The sequence below is a fragment of the Suncus etruscus genome, chromosome 18 (genome assembly GCF_024139225.1).
Source record: "Suncus etruscus isolate mSunEtr1 chromosome 18, mSunEtr1.pri.cur, whole genome shotgun sequence".
NCBI classification, from domain to species: Eukaryota; Metazoa; Chordata; class Mammalia; order Eulipotyphla; family Soricidae; genus Suncus; species Suncus etruscus.
Window position 1 is genome coordinate 56,761,891 of NC_064865.1, and position 19,584 is coordinate 56,781,474.

General features: G+C 43.2%; 1 protein-coding gene and 6 non-coding genes across 7 annotated transcripts in view; 6 read left to right on the forward strand and 1 right to left on the reverse strand.

Moving 5' to 3' along the window:
• LOC125996117 (histone H2A type 1-B) overlaps positions 1 to 19,584 on the reverse strand; it is a 949,462-nt gene that overhangs the window by 820,689 nt on the left and 109,189 nt on the right. The gene's annotated exons all lie outside the window — the stretch shown is intronic.
• LOC125996885 (small nucleolar RNA SNORA51) lies at positions 762 to 894 on the forward strand. Its single transcript, XR_007491546.1, has one exon. It is a non-coding gene; the product is annotated as a small nucleolar RNA SNORA51 (small nucleolar RNA).
• Positions 4,212 to 4,283, forward strand: TRNAQ-CUG (transfer RNA glutamine (anticodon CUG)). The gene has a single exon. It is a non-coding gene; the product is annotated as a tRNA-Gln (tRNA).
• On the forward strand, positions 7,196 to 7,277 carry TRNAS-AGA (transfer RNA serine (anticodon AGA)). The gene has a single exon. It is a non-coding gene; the product is annotated as a tRNA-Ser (tRNA).
• TRNAS-AGA (transfer RNA serine (anticodon AGA)) lies at positions 9,276 to 9,357 on the forward strand. The gene has a single exon. It is a non-coding gene; the product is annotated as a tRNA-Ser (tRNA).
• TRNAS-AGA (transfer RNA serine (anticodon AGA)) lies at positions 14,363 to 14,444 on the forward strand. The gene has a single exon. It is a non-coding gene; the product is annotated as a tRNA-Ser (tRNA).
• Positions 19,217 to 19,288, forward strand: TRNAM-CAU (transfer RNA methionine (anticodon CAU)). The gene has a single exon. It is a non-coding gene; the product is annotated as a tRNA-Met (tRNA).

The following is a 19,584-nucleotide window of genomic DNA, read 5'->3' on the forward strand; positions in this document are numbered from 1 at the left end:
TTTGAAAATAGTCTTTTCCAAAGAAGTAAATTTATGGTGAGATCACAGTAGATTGGCACTGGCCCAACATCTATGGACTTGAGGAGATTTGGGGATAGACAAAAGCACAGACATGCAGGGGCAGAAGCCCTGTTGTGTGAGAGAGAGGTAGAGATTGGAGTTCCCAGCCAAGGAACATCAAGGATCTTTGCCAACAAGCAGGAGCTAGGAGCAAGTTATGGAACAAATTCTTCTTCAGCGCCTCTAGAAAGAACCAACCTTGCACACATCCTGAACATGAATTTCTCATCTCTACAACTGTGAGAATAAACCTATAGTTTTCAGACACCCCATTTGTGGTCATTTGTTACCAGAGCCCTGGGAAGCTAATCGAGCCCCTTTTCCCAATCCTGTTGTAACTTGAACACTAACAGATTCTACCTTCTCTGGCACTTAGAACTTATTACTATCCTGGGCAGGTAAACTCCTTTGGAGAACTCTTCTAAGGCACTTTTTTTAAGTTTATAAATTTATTTAAAGAAAATGCACTACATAATTGACATAAATGATCATAATGCATTTGTTTTAGGAAGACCAAAAGCAACATGACTTAAAAAAATAGAAAATTGAAAGAAAAACTAAAGAGATGGAAGAGAAAGAAAAGAATAAAAAGTTCAGTAGCAAGTATAGTTTTGAAAATTTTTGAATCACAATGAATTCTTTAAAGCACCAGCAGAAAGTTTAGTAAATCTTCTTTTTAAAGAAAAAAAAAGATAAGATAAGGCCTCCCAATTCTTACCACAGGCTGTGTTCTTTACACTGACTATATAGAAAGAGGAGGTACAGTAAATGCACCCCATATACACCTCAACCCAGGCCCTTTGCCTGGTCTGTATTGAGAATTGGGACACACACACACACACACACACACAAAGGATAAGAGTTAAAAGACAGTAATAATAGTGAGAGAGAGAGAGAGAGAGAGAGAGAGGCAATTATTGTTGTTTGCATAGGCCCAGCAAAATATGGGGAAAATGGAAAGAAAAAAAAAAAAAAAGCCTTCGCCTAAATACAAGGAGACCTTATCCCTGAAGTTTTCTGGTATAAAACTGACTTTCCGTTCCAGGCATAATAGATTGTCCAACCTGAGTCATTCTCTGTGGTCCCAGTGAAAGTTTTCGCACATTAGCTGTTGTTGGTGTCAGGTTTCTGTAGTTAAAGATTCTGGTTTCTGTGCATTTCCTTCATTGAAGTCAGGATGATGTGGAGTGTCCCCTAGTTTCATCTCACCATTAGATGTGGAGCATTCTGCCCTGCAAGCAGGTTGTTGCTGTTGCTGAGTCCTATGGATGTTAAGAGAACACTCTTCGGAGTAAGTCAATGCTAGAGTAGTGGTTGGGTCTTCCCTAGTAGAGGTTTGCTTCCTGGTGGTGTTATAGACAATTGTGGCTCTTTTCGTAGATGGTCAGTGGTTCAGGGGAGTATGGGCAATGCCCATTCTTCTTAGGTCTGAGCCAAGTCATTATGCTAAGGCATTTATTTAAACAAAAAGAAAGCATGTGTGGTCAAAGACATTTGCATTTGTGATACTTTTTTTTGGGGGGGGGGCCCACACCCGGTGATGCTCAGGGGTTACCCCTAGCTATGCACTCAGAAGTTGCTCCTGGCTTGGGGGACCCTACGGGACGCCGGGGGACCGAACAGTGGCCCATCCGAACATCGGCCCATCCAAGGCTAGCGCAGGCAAGGCAGGCACCTTACCTCTAGCGCCACTGCTCGGCCCCCATTTGTGATGCCTTTAGTCTACAATAACAGAACAATGAAAATAGCATGAGAAATGAGAAATGGGAAAGTGGGTGGTCTAATTACTTTGGGTAGAACCATCGGAAAACACTTCGGGAAGTCAGTAAAGAGTATTTATTGGTGGTTGAAGAAATATGACAGTGGGTCAGGAACTTGCCTTGCCCTAGGACAGAGCCAGGACTGAGCTCTGTGCCCCCTTCAAAAAAAATACTTAAGATTGTATTTTGGAAAAAGTTTGTGAAGGGGAAAGGGACACTGACACTGACACTAGAGATTTGGGGAGAGAGCAATATGCCAGGGTTTCTGGAGGGTCAGGACATTCTCCTGGGGGGTTCAGACTCCAATGAACGTGACTGAACCAGAGAATGAATAGAACAACTAAACATTTGTCTCTTGGACAAACTCAATGAGAAGCCAGAAACCACCAGAGCCCCTGGTGGTGTTCATACAGTTCAATGCCAGGACCAGAAGATTCAGGTGTTGCGGAATCCCGATTTAGGTGCTCTTCATCAGAAAGCAGTTACTTGACAGGCAGGGTTGTAAAACAACAACGAAACAACCAAAACCCAACCAATTAATCAACCAACCAACCCAAGTCAAATCAACCAATCCACCCAAACCCAATCAACCAACCTAAACCCAACTAACCCAAACCCAGCCAGTCAACCCAAACTCAACCAACACAAGCTCAACCAACTGATTAATCAGCTAACCCAACCCAACCAACCAACCCAAACCCAACTAACCAAAACCCAACCAAACAATCAGTTTAAATGACTGTATGTGAACATGAGAAATCAAACCAGTTTTCACACAGCAGCTTTGTCTGGTTCATGGTCTCCTGTCAGCATAAAAGTCACATCTCAGCAGGGCAAGGGCAGTCTGCAAGGGCAGGGCCCTGCTTGGCATCTTGCGGGGGAGGCACCAGGTCTCCTAGGATGGTGGGGAGACCATGCACACCCCACAGCAGAGAATTGGGGTTCTCCATCAAGGCACTGAAAAAATTATTTCATTGACACACATTTTTGTTCTTCTTCCCATGAGTAGTACATGTTCCAGAAACCTGACCAAGAAAGATTGGCACTGGTGAGATGGAGAGGTGCAGTTTACTTATGCACGCAGACACGACCTGGCTTTTGCCCAAAGAGACTGCACCGAATCCAGTTTCTCCAAAGCTTTTATCTGTGATGGGACATGGACTTTGTTTCTATAGGAGGACATTTCTCATTTGACACAGTGGCTACTAAGATGGACAATCAGTTATTAATGCAATTTCCTTGAAGCTACAGACCATTTAGTATTTTTTTCATGACCCCATTCCTGTTCATACAACCTGATCAGTCTTGCTCATTTGTTCTGTTCTTGTAACTTTGTGATTTCTCACCTTTTCATCTTTGCCCAGCCTTAAGAATGGATAAATAAGATGTCGTGCTTCTCATTTTTCTACTTTTGGTAGATTGACTAGTAGGGCCAGAGTCATATGACAGTGGGGAGGGCGCTGGCCTTGCACTCTGTTTGATCCTTGGCATCCCAGATGGTCTCCCCAGCACTCAACACCACCAATGCAAAACAAAAGAGGAAGAGAGAAGGGTTTTATTCTAGCTTCTCTTCCACATCCCTGTTATTAAACTCTTACATGAATAGTGCACACCTATAATTAATGAACAATTGTTTATATAGTACTATTAAATCTAAAAGTTTCTCCAATTTTCTTTTTGCCTACTGGCTTGTTTTCTGCTCTGGAATTCTGTTCAAAATTCTACTGCCATCCAATGTTTTGCAGAGCTGATAGCTTTGAGTATACTTAGCTATTTTTGGAGAATGTCCCTCATTTGGACTTTGACCTTTTCCTTAAAATTGAAGTATATTTAAGGGTTTGGAGGAAGGACACCCCCAGAAGTAATATGCCATGGTCCCTATTTATATCAAGTAATCTACTATCCTAATTGCACAGGCCTACTGGTGTTGGCCTGTTTACCTGTTTACCTAGCTGAGGTAAAGCCCATTTGAAAAGAAAATTTGCATCAAAACAGCTGGACAGTGGTTGATCCTCTGTGGGACTGTCTGTCAAATGAAGAAGAAAATAATCCACCTAAGACAGGCCTGGGAAGCTCAGCCGGTCATGGTGCAATTACCTTTTGTCATTGCGTGGGGGCGTCCCTCGTGGGGGTCCCCTGGCCCCACCGGTGTGTTTGCGTGTGTATATGTAAAAGGCGGTCCCAGTCGTTTGCGTGTCCCTAACGTTAACCTACAAGCGTGCCCCGATTTCGGGACGAGTCCATCCCGGGCATCCTCGGCTGCAGCGCTGCAGACAGTGAGCCAGGGAAGTGCGCCCGAAAAGGAGCGGCAAAAGCAAGATTTGGGGTGTCCCGAATCTGCAAGGGGCATTTGGCCTACGAGGGTAGCGCTGGCCCGACATATCTCCATGTGGTTCCATGGTGTAATGGTTAGCACTCTGGACTCTGAATCCAGCGATCCGAGTTCAAATCTCGGTGGAACCTGTAGCTCTTCCTTTTTTGCTTTTCCTTCTCATCTTTCAAAATTCTCCACGAGGTGTGCTTGGCTGTTACTCTGGGATAAAGTGCATAAACAAAGAACAGGACCCAGAAAGTGGAAGGTGACTCCAGTTCCGTAGGGTCTACTGATTTCCTGCAGCACTGTCAGAGCTGGAGCCATCTTCTCTCTTGTTGGAATACCACACCCACCACATTCCCAGACCCCCAGAGTCTTTGGCCTTTATTGGGGTTGGGGTTTTCTGTCTCTGTGTTACTTTATCTTAAGATGTAGTGAGCTGGTAGAAGCTGCTGATGGACTTGATGCTATTCTGTAGCAAGCCTGGAAGACTGGGACATGCCCTTGACAGGGGACCAGAATGTGTAGGTCCTGAGAGATATTTGTGGATATCCAGTTGTATTTGAAATAAAGGGGTTTTTGATCCTTCTCGGGTGTGAAAGAATCTGACACCCTTTTCTGCTTTTCTTGAACATCAGGTTTGCCTAAACCTGACACCCCCCTGATGGTAGCAGGTCAAGATCTCTGAATATTTTCTTCTTGCTTGGTCCTAGAACTGTTGTCTATGATGAATATATTCCGGAGAAATGGTTTTAAATCGTAAACTAGGATGTCTCTGTGATCATTTATTTTCAGAAAAGTGTCAATTGAAGGGAATAAGCTTTTTTTCTTTTTAGAGAATTCTGAATGGGTCACCACTTAAAGTATGACAGAGAAATTACTGGTACCCTCAAGAAGTTAAATCTTCAGTGCTTAGTTTGATTACACTCGTTTTTTTTTTAACTTGTATATTTTAATTTCCAACACAGAGTATGAGACTGTAAGCAATCTTACGGGTCTGCTAATAAGACACACACATGTATGTATATATTGCTAAAAAAACAATAACTTCTTTGGGGTGCAAGACACTGCCTGTCATTCATTCTTGCCTGCATCCTTTATCCATTTGTGATAACTGCTCAGTAATCCTGTTGTACCAGTATATCACAGTCCATTCGCCCACTTTTTTTTTTTTAATTAAGTCACTGTGAAGTATAAAGTTTACTTTGAGTTTCAGGCAAACAACGTTCAACACCCAGCCTTCACCAGTGTCCACTTCCCTCCACCAATGTCCTCTGATTCCCTCAAACCCCTCAGCCTGCCTCCATGGAAAATACCTCTTCCTTTTTCCTTTAGGCACTGAGGTTTACAACACTCTTTCCTGCATTACCTCCTAGCACTCCCTCCTCTTCCTGAATGGCCACTTCTGTCCCCAGAGAACTATCACATTCTACACTTGCTTGCACTTTCACTTCTTCTACAGAACTAGGTCCATCTGTCCTTTTGTGGCATGGAAGTTCTTTTCCTATTTTTTGAAAGATTCTTGAACATTTGACCTCAATGTTAATAGCCTTTGTAGTTTATCTTATTTTATTTTAGTCTTTTCCATTCTGGTTTGGTTTTGTGCCCTCTTTGGCTGGAGTATCTCATCCTGGTTTCTTCATCACAGTTTTTCATCATCTGTTGATGATCATCATCAAATTATGAGTTTGAGGGCTTGATGATGTGAGAGGGACAACTCTCAAAAAGATAATAATAAAATTTGACTTGTTTTACACACAGTACATTCCATACAAAATTCTGAGCAGTGATCTAAGTTGTTTAATAAAATTTGACTAAGACCTAGCAATAATAGCACTAAATGAATATATAATCTCTGGTCTTGTTACAATAGGCCAAGAAAGAAACACCAGCACATATTTTTCAGTACATATATGTGTAGCTCATTCCTTTCAGCAACAGTAGGGCTTTCCATTAGATTTCCACATTAAATGTAAGAACAGCAAAAATAGCAACAAAAAGCAATAATCTCATAAAAATGGGGAAAGAGAGGAAGAGACAATTATCTGAAGGCACATAGTTGATCAATAGGTAGATTTTTAAATACATGCTTCAGGAACATGTTCATCATCACTTATGATTATAGAAATACAAATCAGAGTGACAGTGAACATAGATTAGTACAAGAAATACAGGAAGCAATAGGTATGCTCTGGAATAGGAACTCACATTCACTGCTGGGGAATTTTCATCTGGTGGGACGATTCTTCCAGAAAGTAAGAAGAGAGTTTTCATATGACCCAGAGATTCTGCTTCTGGACATCTGCCCCAACAATACAAAACTATTCATTTTAAAAGATATACACACAAATATTTGTTCTGACACTACATACAATTGACAGGATGTGGAATCAACCCAAATGCCCAACAACAAATGAATGGTCGCATATATACAGATTAAAATATTATGCAGCTATAAGAAAAAACAAAAGCATATAGTTTAATGTGGATGGAACTGGAAGATGTCAAATTAAGCAAAATAAGTCAGATGGAGAAGCACCAAGCCACGTGAGCTCTGTGGGATAGCAGAAACAAAAGGGACAGTGTTAAACAGGGTCAAATCCCTACACCTGGGAGTTCAAAGCTGAGATCTCAGCAGTAGGGGAAGCTAGGAGGGAGAAAGATTAGGCCTGAGGTGGCCAGATGGGGGTGGGGGTAGGGGAAAACGACATTTGGATATGTGTGTGTGCAATAATGTTGTAGATTAATACTACAAAGTTAAACATTATAATAACCATAATAGATAAATCTCATCTCCCTGATACTGTGTCTCTCATGGGTCCCCCATAAGAAGCTGCTCCCCTGGGAAAGCCACACTTTCAGAATGTGTCCTGCTCAGTCTTGTTCCCTGGAGCTATTATAGGGCCGCCTGGGAGAATGGGTTTTGCCACAGCATGAGAGGCTGGGAGGGACATTAGGAGCAAGTGCCTGGGTAGAGAATGAATCCTTTGAGGAGGAGCTAAAGGACCGACCTTGTGCTGATCATCCAGCTACTGGCACAGAAACACACTGAGTCTCTTATGTAGTCGTGGCCGAGTGGTTAAGGCGATGGACTAGAAATCCATTGGGGTCTCCCCGCGCAGGTTCGAATCCTGCCGACTACGATACCTTTTCCTCTCCTCCACACGCCTCCTGACTCATGCTATGCTGACCAGACCTACCGCCCACAAACTCAACGCTCCAAAGCCTACCCTTATTATAGTCTTCCTCAGCATCATCCCCGCCTTCCGAACAATCCAGTAATGTCCCTAAGACTTGGCACAGGTATCCAGACACAGTGCTGATCTCTTTCCCACTCCACACCCCACTTGCTTGACACACTTTTTTCTCTCTAATCCTCACCCTGATGCACGATGACCTTTCTTATACAAGAAGCTGGCAGCAGCCTTTGTGTCTCCAACAGCTATGCCCTGGGTTATCTCCAGTCCTAGATAAGGAAACCCAGTCAAGCTGGGCTCAGAATCAAGTGCTCTACTTGCCAAGTTCCCCGTCCAAACTGGGTCTGATCAAATACTGCTGGGGGCCAGGAGAGAAATGCAGGAAAGAGTTTATTTGTGATGCAATTCCCAATGTGGGGCTTGATGTCACACAGGGTGGGCTGGTTCTGGAGTCCAGGATGATGGCAGAGAGAGGAGGGACTGAAAAGAAAGTTTGACAAATTCTGGGCACACAATGGTGTCACAGCATTAACATAATAGGAATCTTGGGCCCGGAGAGATAGCACGGCGTTTGCCTTGCAAGCAGCCGATCCAGGACCAAAGGTGGTTGGTTCGAATCCCGGTGTCCCATATGGTCCCCCGTGCCTGCCAGGAGCTATTTCTGAGCAGACAGCCAGGAGTAACCCCTGAGCAATGCCGGGTGTGGCCCAAAAACCAAAAAAAAAAAAAAAAAAAAAAAAAAAAGGAATCTTAATATTTCTAGAGGAAGTCTGTCAGAAGACCTGCTTGGATGTTCATAACCTTAGCGTAGGTAGCTGATCAAAAATTCCTCAGAAATCTCTCACCAATAGGCCCACTGAACTTCCCTCTCAGTGTGGATTATTGAATGAGATGTTCTATTAATAAAACTGACATCCTGCCTTCTTTACTACAAAGATTTAATTGATATATATGTATATGTATATATGTATATATATATATATTTATATATATAAATCCCTTCTGCTGTGTATATAGTTAAACCTTTCTCATCCTAACTTAAGGATTTTTACAGGCAATATAGCCCTGATTAAATTTATCTTTTTTTTTTTTTTTGGTTTTTTTTGGGCCACACCCGTTTGATGCTCAGGGGTTATTCCTGGCTATGCACTCAGAAATCGCCCCTGGCTTGGGGGGACCATATGGGACGCCGGGGGATCGAACCGCGGTCCGTCCTACGCGCTTGCAAGGCAGACACCTTACCTCTAGCGCCACCTTCCCGGCCCCGATTAAATTTATCTTTACCTGGAATACTCAGCATCAAACAAACAAACAAACAAACAAACAAAAAAACCAAAAAACAATTTCTTCTCTCCTTGTCTTTAAACACCATAGCAGTTTGTAACAGAAAGGATTACTTTGCTTCAGGGACTTCCCCTAGTCACTTTGAATACCTGCTAACTAATCTACACTCCAAAAAGGTTTGGCCAGGATAGTATTGGGCTGTTGAATTTACTAGGTATAAGTCTGTACCTCTTTCATATAAGTTTTATCTCTTTCAAAACCAGAACTTAGGAAGTTAGTTTTAGCCCTGCAGTACTGGCTGGTGTTGGGGGCCATGGCATTTGGTTTTTGCAATGTGGTAGATTAATACCATTAACTTTCAAATGATTGTAACCATATTAGCTAAGCTAAGATCACCTCCTGATGTTATATTATGGGTCTCCCTAAGAAGCTGCCTCTCCCCTGGGAAAATCAGACTTTCAGATGTGTCCTGCTCAGTCCTGTTCCCTAGAGCCATCATAGGGCCTCACACAAGCCTGGGAGAATGAGATTTGCCACAGCGTGAGAGGCTGGGAGGGACAAGTGCGTGGGTAGAGAATGAGCCCTTTGGGGAGAAGCTAAGGAGCCGGCCTTGGACTGGATCTTCCAGCTACCAAGGCAGAGATGCTCTGTAATTTTTATGTAGTCGTGGCCGAGTGGTTAAGGCGATGGACTAGAAATCCATTGGGGTCTCCCCGCGCAGGTTCGAATCCTGCCGACTACGACACCTTTTCCTCTCCTCCACATGCCTCCTGACTCATGCTCAGCTACATACATGCCCAGCCCTGCCACCCAATAAACTCAATCCTCTCCACCTAATTAGAGTCCTAGTCAACATCATCCCCGCCTTCCCCAAGAGTCCAGTGACTTCCCTAGGCCTTGGTATACACATCTCAAAACAGTGCTCATTTCTTCACTCCACTCCACACACCCCTTGCCTGACACACTTTTTTTCTAATCCTCACCCTGATGCACCATGGTTTTTCCTGCACAAGAAGCTGGCACCAGCCTTTGTGTCTCCAACAACTATACCCTTGAGTTCTCTCCAGTCCTAGACAAGGAAACCCAGTCAAGCTGGGCTCAGATTTAAGTGCTCTTTTTGTCAAGTCCCCCTTCCATACTGGATCTGGTCAAGTACTGCTGGGGACCAGGAGACAAACGCAGGAGAGTTTCTTTGTGATGCAATCCCCAATAGGGGTTTGATGTCACACAAGGTGGACTAGTTCTGGAGTCCAGGTTGGAGGCTGACAGAGAGGGGAAGGACTGAAAAGGAAGTTTGACAAGTTCTGGGCACACAGTGGGGTCCCATACACTGAGATTGACTAGAAAATCTAATTCATGGGTAGACTCATATCTGTGACATCCAAGAACTCTCCAGCTGCCCTGAGTCTGTCTTACCTTTGAAGGCAGGGACTGAAAGGAGAGGAAAGTTTATTTTATTCCAGATTCATAAGTTTGACCAAGTCCAGTTGTATGATTTCCATGTTTGTTTGACATAGGAAATGACATTAAAGTAACAATTATAGGAGATCATTGTCACTACCCGTAACAGGTATGTCTCCATCATTTAAGGTTAACACACACCAGAGGTCAGCTTTCCCGGTACAGTGTCTGGTTTTTCCCCAAGAAATATCTCTGCCAGAATGCCCGTTGGAGAAGTCAACTAACCCCTGCATGGATCACTGGCGATATTTCTGTCATACTTCTTACATGGTAGTGACTTAATATCCCCCTTTAATTCGTTTCTGCTATACTACAGAAATTCGGCTTTAGCATCCTGCAGTCTTATTAGAAATTTTCAGTATCAAAAACTCCCCGCTGGCTAGTTTATTTGCAACTCTTAGATCGAGTATGGCCTGGCACCAGCAGCATGTTTTCCTGGTTCTAGCTCCATGGTGATAAACAATAATTTCCATCTCTCCTAAAATCCATTTTCCGGGGACTACAAAAACATTTCTTGCAAAACCTGTTTCTCTCTTCCTGTTTCTTGCTAACCCAAAAACATCTCCAGCTAATGATTCCTCTTACCTCACTAACAGGGATCCTTTTCACCTTATTGGGTAGTTGATAGATTTGTAGATTCTAGGGTTCAGTACCATTGTGTTGTCCCTCCTAATGATCCTTTGCCCTTTGTTTCCCTGAAATTACCTTGCATACCAGAGTTGTGCTTAAAATGTCATCAGCTGAAAAGTAAAGTTCGTCTCTCTCGTCTCATAGACGTGGGTCCCCATACATTGCATTTTGTGTGGTCTCAATTATTTCATATTTCATATTCGTTCGCTCGTGTATCCACTTTCTTCCCGTGAAGGTTTTCTGACCCCACTAAGGTTTTGCTTAGGGACGCAAGACGTCTGAAGCAGATCATGATGCTAATTTCCTAGACATGGTTGGTAGCCATTTTCGAGTCACATTGATTCATATTATGACCCATTAGCTGAAAGATGACTTCAACTCTATGGGCCCCACTGACTTCCAGAAGTACATTCAGAGCTGGGAACCATCTTCCCTTCTGCTGTAGATATTCCCAGGCTCCCAGAGCCTTTTGCATTATGTGGGTTGCAGTTTTCTGTTGCTGTTTTGCTTTATTCTAAGCTGTAGTGAGCTCATTCTGTGAAGGAGTCACTGACGAATTTGATGCTATTGTGTCCAGAACCTGAAAGACTTGAATAAGCCTATAATGGAGTCCCAGAATTTGTAGTTCCTGAGGACATTTATGAACATCTAATTGTATTTAAAAAAATTTTTTAAAGAAAATTGACCGTAATACATTTGTTTCTAGATAAGTGAAAGCAAAGTTATAGAAAAAAAAGAAAGAATAAATAAAAAAAAATTTTTTTTTTTTTTGGTTTTGGTTTTTGGGTCACACCCGGTAGCACTCAGGGGTTACTCCTGCTCTATGCTCAGAAATCGCTCCTGGCAGGCTCAGGGGACCATATGGGATGCCAGGACTCCATCCACCATTCTTCTGCATGCTAGGCAAATGCCTTACCTCCATGCTATCTCCCCAGTCCCAAAAGAATAAATAAAAATAAAGAGGAGAAAGAAAGCTTTTTCTTTTTTTAAAAAAAAGGAAAAGAAAATACAGTAGTGAGCACATTTGTGGAAATTATTGTATCTCCATTGAGGTCATTAATACAATGACAGATAGTTAGCTGTCCATTCTGGTAAGTTGGTGTGTTCCTATCAGGATGACAGAATCAAATAAAGTTGTCCAGAAATTCAAAGCACTATTATTGATACTGTGACTTTTAGGGATGAGTACTCAGCTGTCAGGATTCCTGGAAAAAGGATGATACAGGGGAGAGGGTGCCCTCACTCACTCCACAAAGCACTGGTGATATCAGCCTACAAACTGGCATACCTGAAGTTTGGTTAGATTTGTGTCCCCAAAGGGAATTAGAGAAGGGTGATGATGCAGGGCTATTGGGAAAATGGTGATTCTGGATGATGGAGGCAGGAGCTTGGCAGCTCTTTCCTCCCAAGATGGCCAGCTTTGGGTTGGTGTACCCATGATCTTTCAAGACTTGGTTTACATCTCATTTGAGAAAAGAGTGTGACTATGGAGCTGGCCAGCTTTATGATGATGACAGCATTGGTGGGCATAATTGCTAGACTCTTCTGCATCACTTCCCAGTACTCATTCCCTTCTCATCCTGAATGACCACTTCTACCTGCAGAGGACCATGCCATTCTATATTTGATCACACTTCTCACTTTAACTTTTTTGTTTTTTTGTTTGTTTTTGGACCACAGCCAGTGATGCTCAGGGGTTACTCCTGGCTATGCTCCCAGAAATCGCTCCTGGCTTGGGGGACCACATGGGACTCTGGGGGATCTAACCGTGGTTTGCCCTCGGTTATCGCGTGCAAGGCCTACCACTTGCATCACCATTCTGGCCCTCACTTTAACATCTTCTACAGAACAGGGTCCTTTCATCCTTTTATAGTATGGAAATTCTTTTCTTGTTTCTTGAAGGAGTTTGACCTTTTGACTAGGTGTTGATAGCCATTTCTTTTCGTCTTTTTCATTCTGATTTGATTTTGTGCCATATTTGGCTGGAGTATTTCATATTGATTTTTTTTTTGATCCATACTCAGCAGCACTCAGAGGTTAAGGTTACTCCTGGCAGAATCGGGGGGACCATATGAGATACCAAATTTTGAATTTGGGTGGGCCACATGCAATTCAATATGCTATTGTTCAAACTCTCATACTAATTTCTTCCCCATAGTATGATGATGACATCATCTGCCAGGGAACAAAAGCATTCTAATCATGAGAAGAGTTAGAGGGACTGATGGTTCCCTTTGTAAAAAGGGCTACCTTTCAAAGAGTTATCTATAGCAAACTTGTTTTTCCCAAAGTAAATTCCATTCAGAATTCTGAGCAGTGATCTTAATTTTTTAATGAAACTCAATTAAGGCTTAGCAATAGTAATAAATCAGTATGCAATCTCTGATAATAACATATGAGACCAAGAAAAAATACACCAGTATATGCTTATCAGTATATAGAGATATACATCATTACTTTGATCAGCAGTAAGACTTTCCATTATGGTTCCATGATAAATGTAAGAACAGTGCCAATAGCAACAAAAAAAATTACTCCCATCAAAAATGGGGAAAGGAGAGAAGTAGATCATTATCTTAAGGCTTACAATGAACCACTAGGCAGATATTTTAATATACACTCTATGAACATTTTGTCATATGTATGAAGTTTTTTATATATATGAACACTTGTTCATCACTTATTGTCATGGAAATACAAATCAAAGCAGCAGTGAACAAGGCATAGGCCAAGAAAGACTAGAAGCAACTGGTGTTGACAGATGTGCAGTGGAAGAGAAATTCCCTGTCATCTGGTTCCTTTCTATGAAGTAACAGTGTAGAGATTCTTCCAGAAAGTAAGAATAGAGTTCCCATATGACTCAGAGATTCTACTTCTTGACATGTGTCCCCACTGCACAAAAAATGATAATTTGAAAATATATACACACATGTTCATTATGGCAATGCACAATTGGCAGGATATGAAAACAACCAAATGTCAGATGACAGATGAATGGATCCAGGTGTCACAGATATACAGAATGGAATATTATGCACCTATGAGATAAAAATGAAACCACACAGTTTAATGTGGTTGGAACTGGAAGATGCTACATTAATAAGCAACATAAGCCATATGGGGAAGCACCAAGACCACATGAGCTACTTTTTGTGGAACAGCAGAAAGAAATTTGGTCAGTGTCAAACAGATCAAAGAGTACAAAGCTGAGATTTCAGAAGTGGGGCAAATGGAGAGGGAGAAAGATCAGGCTTGAGGTGGCTGGACGGTGGTGGGGGCCGTGGCATTTGGTGGTGTGTGTGAGTGCTAGTAATAACGTGGTAGATTAAAACCATAACCTTCCAAATGATTGTAACCATATTAGCTAACCTAAGATCACCTCCCTGATGCTATGTGTCTCTCTCATGGAACCTCATAAGAAGCTGTTCCCCCGAGAAAGTCAGACTTTCGGGATGTGTCCTGCTTAGTCTTGTTCCCTGGAGCCATCAGAGGGCCCCCATCAAGTCTGAGAGATTATTTGCCGCAGCGTGAGAGGCTGGAAGGGACATCAGGAACAAGGGCGTGGATAGAGAATGGGTCCTTAAGGGAGGAGCTAAAGGGCCGGCCTTGGACTGGATCATCCAGCTACTAGGGCAGAGAGGACTGGAAGCTCTTATGTAGTCGTGGCCGAGTGGTTAAGGCGATGGACTAGAAATCCATTGGGGTCTCCTCGCGCAGGTTCGAATCCTGCCGACTACGACACCTTTTCCTCTCCTCCACACGCCTCCTGACTCATGCTGCTAACATTCATGCCCAGCCCTGCCACCCATAAATTCAACCCTCCTTGCCCTTATTATGGTCCAAGTCAACATCTTCGTCCCCGCTTTCCTAAACAGTCCAGTCCTTTCCTACAAGTTGGGAGGAGCATCTCAACATGGTGCTCTTCTCTTTCCCACTCCACATCCTCTTTCATGACACCTTATTTTCTCTCTAATCCTCACCCTGATGCACCGAGGGCTTCCCTGGTAGCAGCCTTTGTGTCTCCAACAACTGTGCCCTTGTTAGACCTGCTCCTCTCCAGTCCTAGACAAGGAAACTCAAGTCAAGCTGGGTTCAGATTTAAGTGCTCTACTTGCCAAGTCCCCCTTCCAAACTGGGTCTGATCAAGCACCATTGGGGACCAGGAGAGAAATGCAGGAATGACCTTTTCTCTGTGATGCAATCCCCAATGGGAGGTTGACATCACACAGGATGGACTAGTTCTGTCTTGGATGGTGGTGGACAGAGAGGGATTGAGAGAAGATGATGTTTTAATTTATTCCAGCCTCAGAAATTAGACTAACATATGGATTAACAGGAAGTTCATTATAAAAAGAACATTGCTAGGAATTCCTTGCTCTATTTTTTTTTTTTTTGTGCTGCCTTTATTACTCAGTGGCATTAATTCACCCTTCTTGCAGATATGAGACATATCTCATAGCACTAGAATGCTACACTCGGGACTTGGCTTTAGCCTTCTGGGCCAGGAAATCCAAGGAAGTATCCAAAGAGGTATTAAATATCATGTCAGGCCCCTTTCCAAAGAGACTTCAGAGCCAGGAGAAGCACTTAGTTGAGGAAACTGAGGGGTCCAAGTTCTGGGGTGTCCCGTCGTGAGTGCTTAGTGTTCAGTCCTAAGGCATTAAGACCTTACTTGACTCTTTACCAAGACCTGGACTTGAGTCTGGTGAAATCAATCATTTTCATCCATTTCAGGTTTTGGGCCACACGCAGGCATTCTTAGGGATCACTCCTTGTAGGTTCATGATACCATATGAAATACTGGGTATCAAATCTGGGTTAACTATGTGCAAGGCAAAAGCCTTCCTGCTGTGCTATCACTCCAGTCCCTGAATTTGATCTTTTTTTTTTTTTTTTTTTTTGGTTTTTGGGCCACACCCGGTAATGCTCAGGGGTTACTCCTGGCTATGTGCTCAGAAGTTGCTCCTGGCTTGGGGGACGACCATATGGGATGTCGGGGGATCGAACCGCGGTCCGTCCAAGGCTAGCGCAGGCAAGGCAGGCACCTTACCTCTAGCGCCACCGCCCGGCCCCCTGAATTTGATCTTTTTGCAAAACTCATCATCATTTTTCTCCTACTCACATCTAGTGCAAAGGCTATTTTGGCTGTGGGGAACATAAAAGATTCTAAGAGCATATTTCAGGCCCTGTGAAAACAGAATTCTCTTTTTAGAGCTGGGATAAGTGGCCCATGTAGTGTCAACCAATGTACACAACTTTAAAATTTGTCCAAAGGAATCAGAGAGAGTGCAAGGGTGAAGAAACTGACCTTAGGTTTCATGAGCAAGGTCCCAAGAGCACTGCCAGGAGTGAGCCGGAAGTAAGGCCTGAGCACTGCCAGGTAGTGCCCCAAACACTTAATTTTTAGAGAAGAGCAAGGAGAGATAGGACAGATCATGCACTCCTCACATTCTGGATGCTTCCTTCCACACAGGTCTGGGGAGATTTCAGCTCATATCCCCTGATCATGATACAGAATCAAGCTATGTGAGGCCAACATGACCTGCTGTTCTGCCTCTAGGATTCTGTAAGGAATGTATGTCTCCTCCTGGGAAAAGCTTCATCCTTGGTCTACTGACTTCTGTGTCTTTGCTTGAACATTTTCTAGAAAATGCAGCAGCCTTGTTACTGCTCTTCTACATCTGTCTTCCAAACGAGGATTTTTCTTTGGCTGTTGAAGAAGTGAGCTTTCAAAGCTCTTTTTTTAGGTTACTGCTCTCAGAATTTACTCTTGGCAGGCTACGTGGACTATATGGGACACCAAAAACTGAACCCGAATCAACTGCATGCAAAGTAAATGCCCTTCCACTGTGCTATCATCCCTCTGGCCTGAGAGTCATCTCTTAACTTTCCAAGTCCACAGTGCTCAGTTATGACATCACTTGAGGAATGGGGATTGTTTATTTTTGGTCAGACCTGATGGTGCTCAGGGGTTACTCCTGACTCTGCTCTCAAAAATCAGGCCTGGCAAGCTCAGGAACCATGTGGGGCTCTGGGGGTGGAACCCTGTCTACTGTGTGCCAGGCACATATCCTCCCCTCTGTATTGTCTCTCCAGCCTAACATCTGTCTCAATGATGGAAATAGTAGAATGTGTCTTTTCATCTCTTTCATTTTCTTGGCACCAATTTAAAAGTCTCTGTAGAGGGTTATTTCCATATTTCTGTCCCAACTTTGTAAATCTAAACTCAAATGATGCTCAGGAAACTCTTTCTGCAAGGGGGAATGGAATCAAAGAGAAGCACCTCTGGTTATAAACCTGGATTCTCAGAGCCATGATCCCAAATGTGGCCTGAGAGATCTCACTTCTTGTGAGCTCATGAATTGGCCTCACTAGTCCACAACCTTCAGGACTGTCCACTTTGGTTTCCTGATTGATGTGAGTGACTCAGGCCACTGTGCCAAAGATGGTGTTTCTTTTTGTTGTTGTTTTTGTTTTGAAGCTATACCCAACTGTGCTTACTTCTGGCTCTGTCAGGCTCAGGGGACCATATGAGGTGCCAGTGATAGAACAAAGGTTAGTCACATGCAAGACAAGTGCCCTCCCTACTGTACCATGGATCTGGCCCCAAGGGTGTTGTTTCTCTATCAACTTTGTGCTTTGAAGCTGTTTGGTGGTGGTAAAGCTTACTTATGTGATTAGGTGACATCAAGGAGATTCTTACATGCAGGAAGAGGGGTGTCCTCAGCCTGGTTGCATTTGTGAACACCTTGATTTTGTGCACCCACAAAATCCCACCTCACCCTAGAAATTAAAGATCTTATTCTTGGTCAAGGATGTAGAACAGGGACTTTGTATTTATGAGGCCCTGGGTTCAAGCTCCAGCATTTGAAAAACGATTTAGTGAGTGTGGGCACCCTCCCCACACTTCTCATACTCCCATAAATCCTGGCAGCCAAAACCACACCCATAAATAAATTCAGCTACCATGACAGTACCCAGTCAGTTTTCAAAGACTCATTCTATTCTCACTAGAGATAAATACTATGCCATAAAAAATATTAAGCCATGGGGGGGGGGTTTCCATTAAGCCATGGGGGCCCGGAGAGATAGCACAGCGGCATTTGCCTTGCAAGCAGCCTATCCAGGACCAAAGGTGGTTGGTTCGAATCCCGGTGTCCCATATGGTCCCCCGTGCCTGCCAGGAGCTATTTCTGAGCAGACAGCCAGGAGTAACCCCTGAGCAACGCTGGGTGTGGCCCAAAAACCAAAAAAAAAAAAAAAAAAAAAAAAAAAACCCTGGCAATTTAGCTGAAAACTGGCAAACTCAGTAGGAGAGGGTAGGCCAAGTCCCCACCCTGTCTTAGCCATGCTTGCTGCATCCATTACCCACAATCACCATTTCACTAATGGCCCTTTTCACCACCCCTCTATGATTCTCTGCAGAGACACCAATCTGACAAAATTTCAGGTATGCCAGTATTGGGGCTGGCATCACCAGGGATTTTTTTTTTTTTTTTTGGAGTGAGTGAGTCCACCCTCCCACTGCCTTCTTGTACTTTCCAAAGCCCTGGCAGCTGACTCTACGTCTCGCAAAAGCTGCAGTATCAGAAGTAGGGCTTGGAATTCCTAGACCGCTTGCCTGAGACAACTCCATATTTATTTAATATTGTCATTCCTCTAGAAACACACCAAGCTATATGCCAATGTGTAACTGAAGCCACCTAATGTTCAGAAACAAATGAATGTTTTGTTAATTCTAGAATGGTTAACTAGCAACTAAACCTTCTGACAATGATTTAAAGATGTCATTGTGAGATACAATAATTCTCACAAATTTTCTTGGTTGTACTCTTTTTTTCTCTCTTTTCATTTTTTAATCATTTTGCTCCCATTTACCTAGAAACACGTATTCTGATCAACTATGACAAATATGTGATACATTTCTCTTTAAATAAAGTAAATTAGATGGAAAAAGAAACTAATTTCTTGAAATGAATTAATTAATTTGAGGCCCCTAAAACTACAGTATTCCTGTGAGAATCTCAGACATACTGTTCCCTCCACATCGCCATCAGAATGTCCTCCTAACACACTGCAAACCCATTCCCCACCATAGAAAAATCAGTTCAATTCACTTTCTTCATCGTGTGTGTGTGTGTGTGTGTGTGTGTGTGTGTGTGTGTGTGTGTGTGTGTGTGTGTGTGTGTGATTTTTATAGCTTTATGATGTCATCAGTTCGGTTCTCATCTACATTGACTGTCGACCTTTTAGTGTTTCGAAATGGTACAATGTTACCCAAGTATCAAGTCTAGGGTGGATTCTGCGGTGATGGATGGAGCCAAGTTGGGGAGACAGAGCGCACAGGTGAGCCTGATGGAGGAGGCAGAGAGCATTGCCGAGACAGATGAGGGAGTCGTTTGGAAGAAACTCCTAAGGGACAGGCGCAAATCAACTACCTTGGGCCTGCAAAAGGCTGGGATCGGTGGGTTTAAACCAAGAGAGAAATGCGCCTAGCTTAGTTCTTGTACAGCAGAGTGGCGCAGCGGAAGCGTGCTGGGCCCATAACCCAGAGGTCGATGGATCGAAACCATCCTCTGCTAGCTTTATTATAGTCCTTGAGGTTGATGCAAAGGATTTTTCCTCTTTCCACAGGAAAAAGCAGTCTTATTTCCCACTCCCCTCTGATTGCAATTTAAATCCGTGTGTTTTCTTGCGGGAATATCTCTCTCACAAGGAGCACTTTATTTTGAACACCTTGTGGCTTTGGAAGACAAAGAAATGCACAGAAGGGGCACCATATATTAAGATGTGTAGTAATGCAAAAAGAAAAAAAAAATAGAGATCATCCTAAGAGTTAGAAAAAATTAACATAATAGGCATCCCTCAAGAAAAAGGG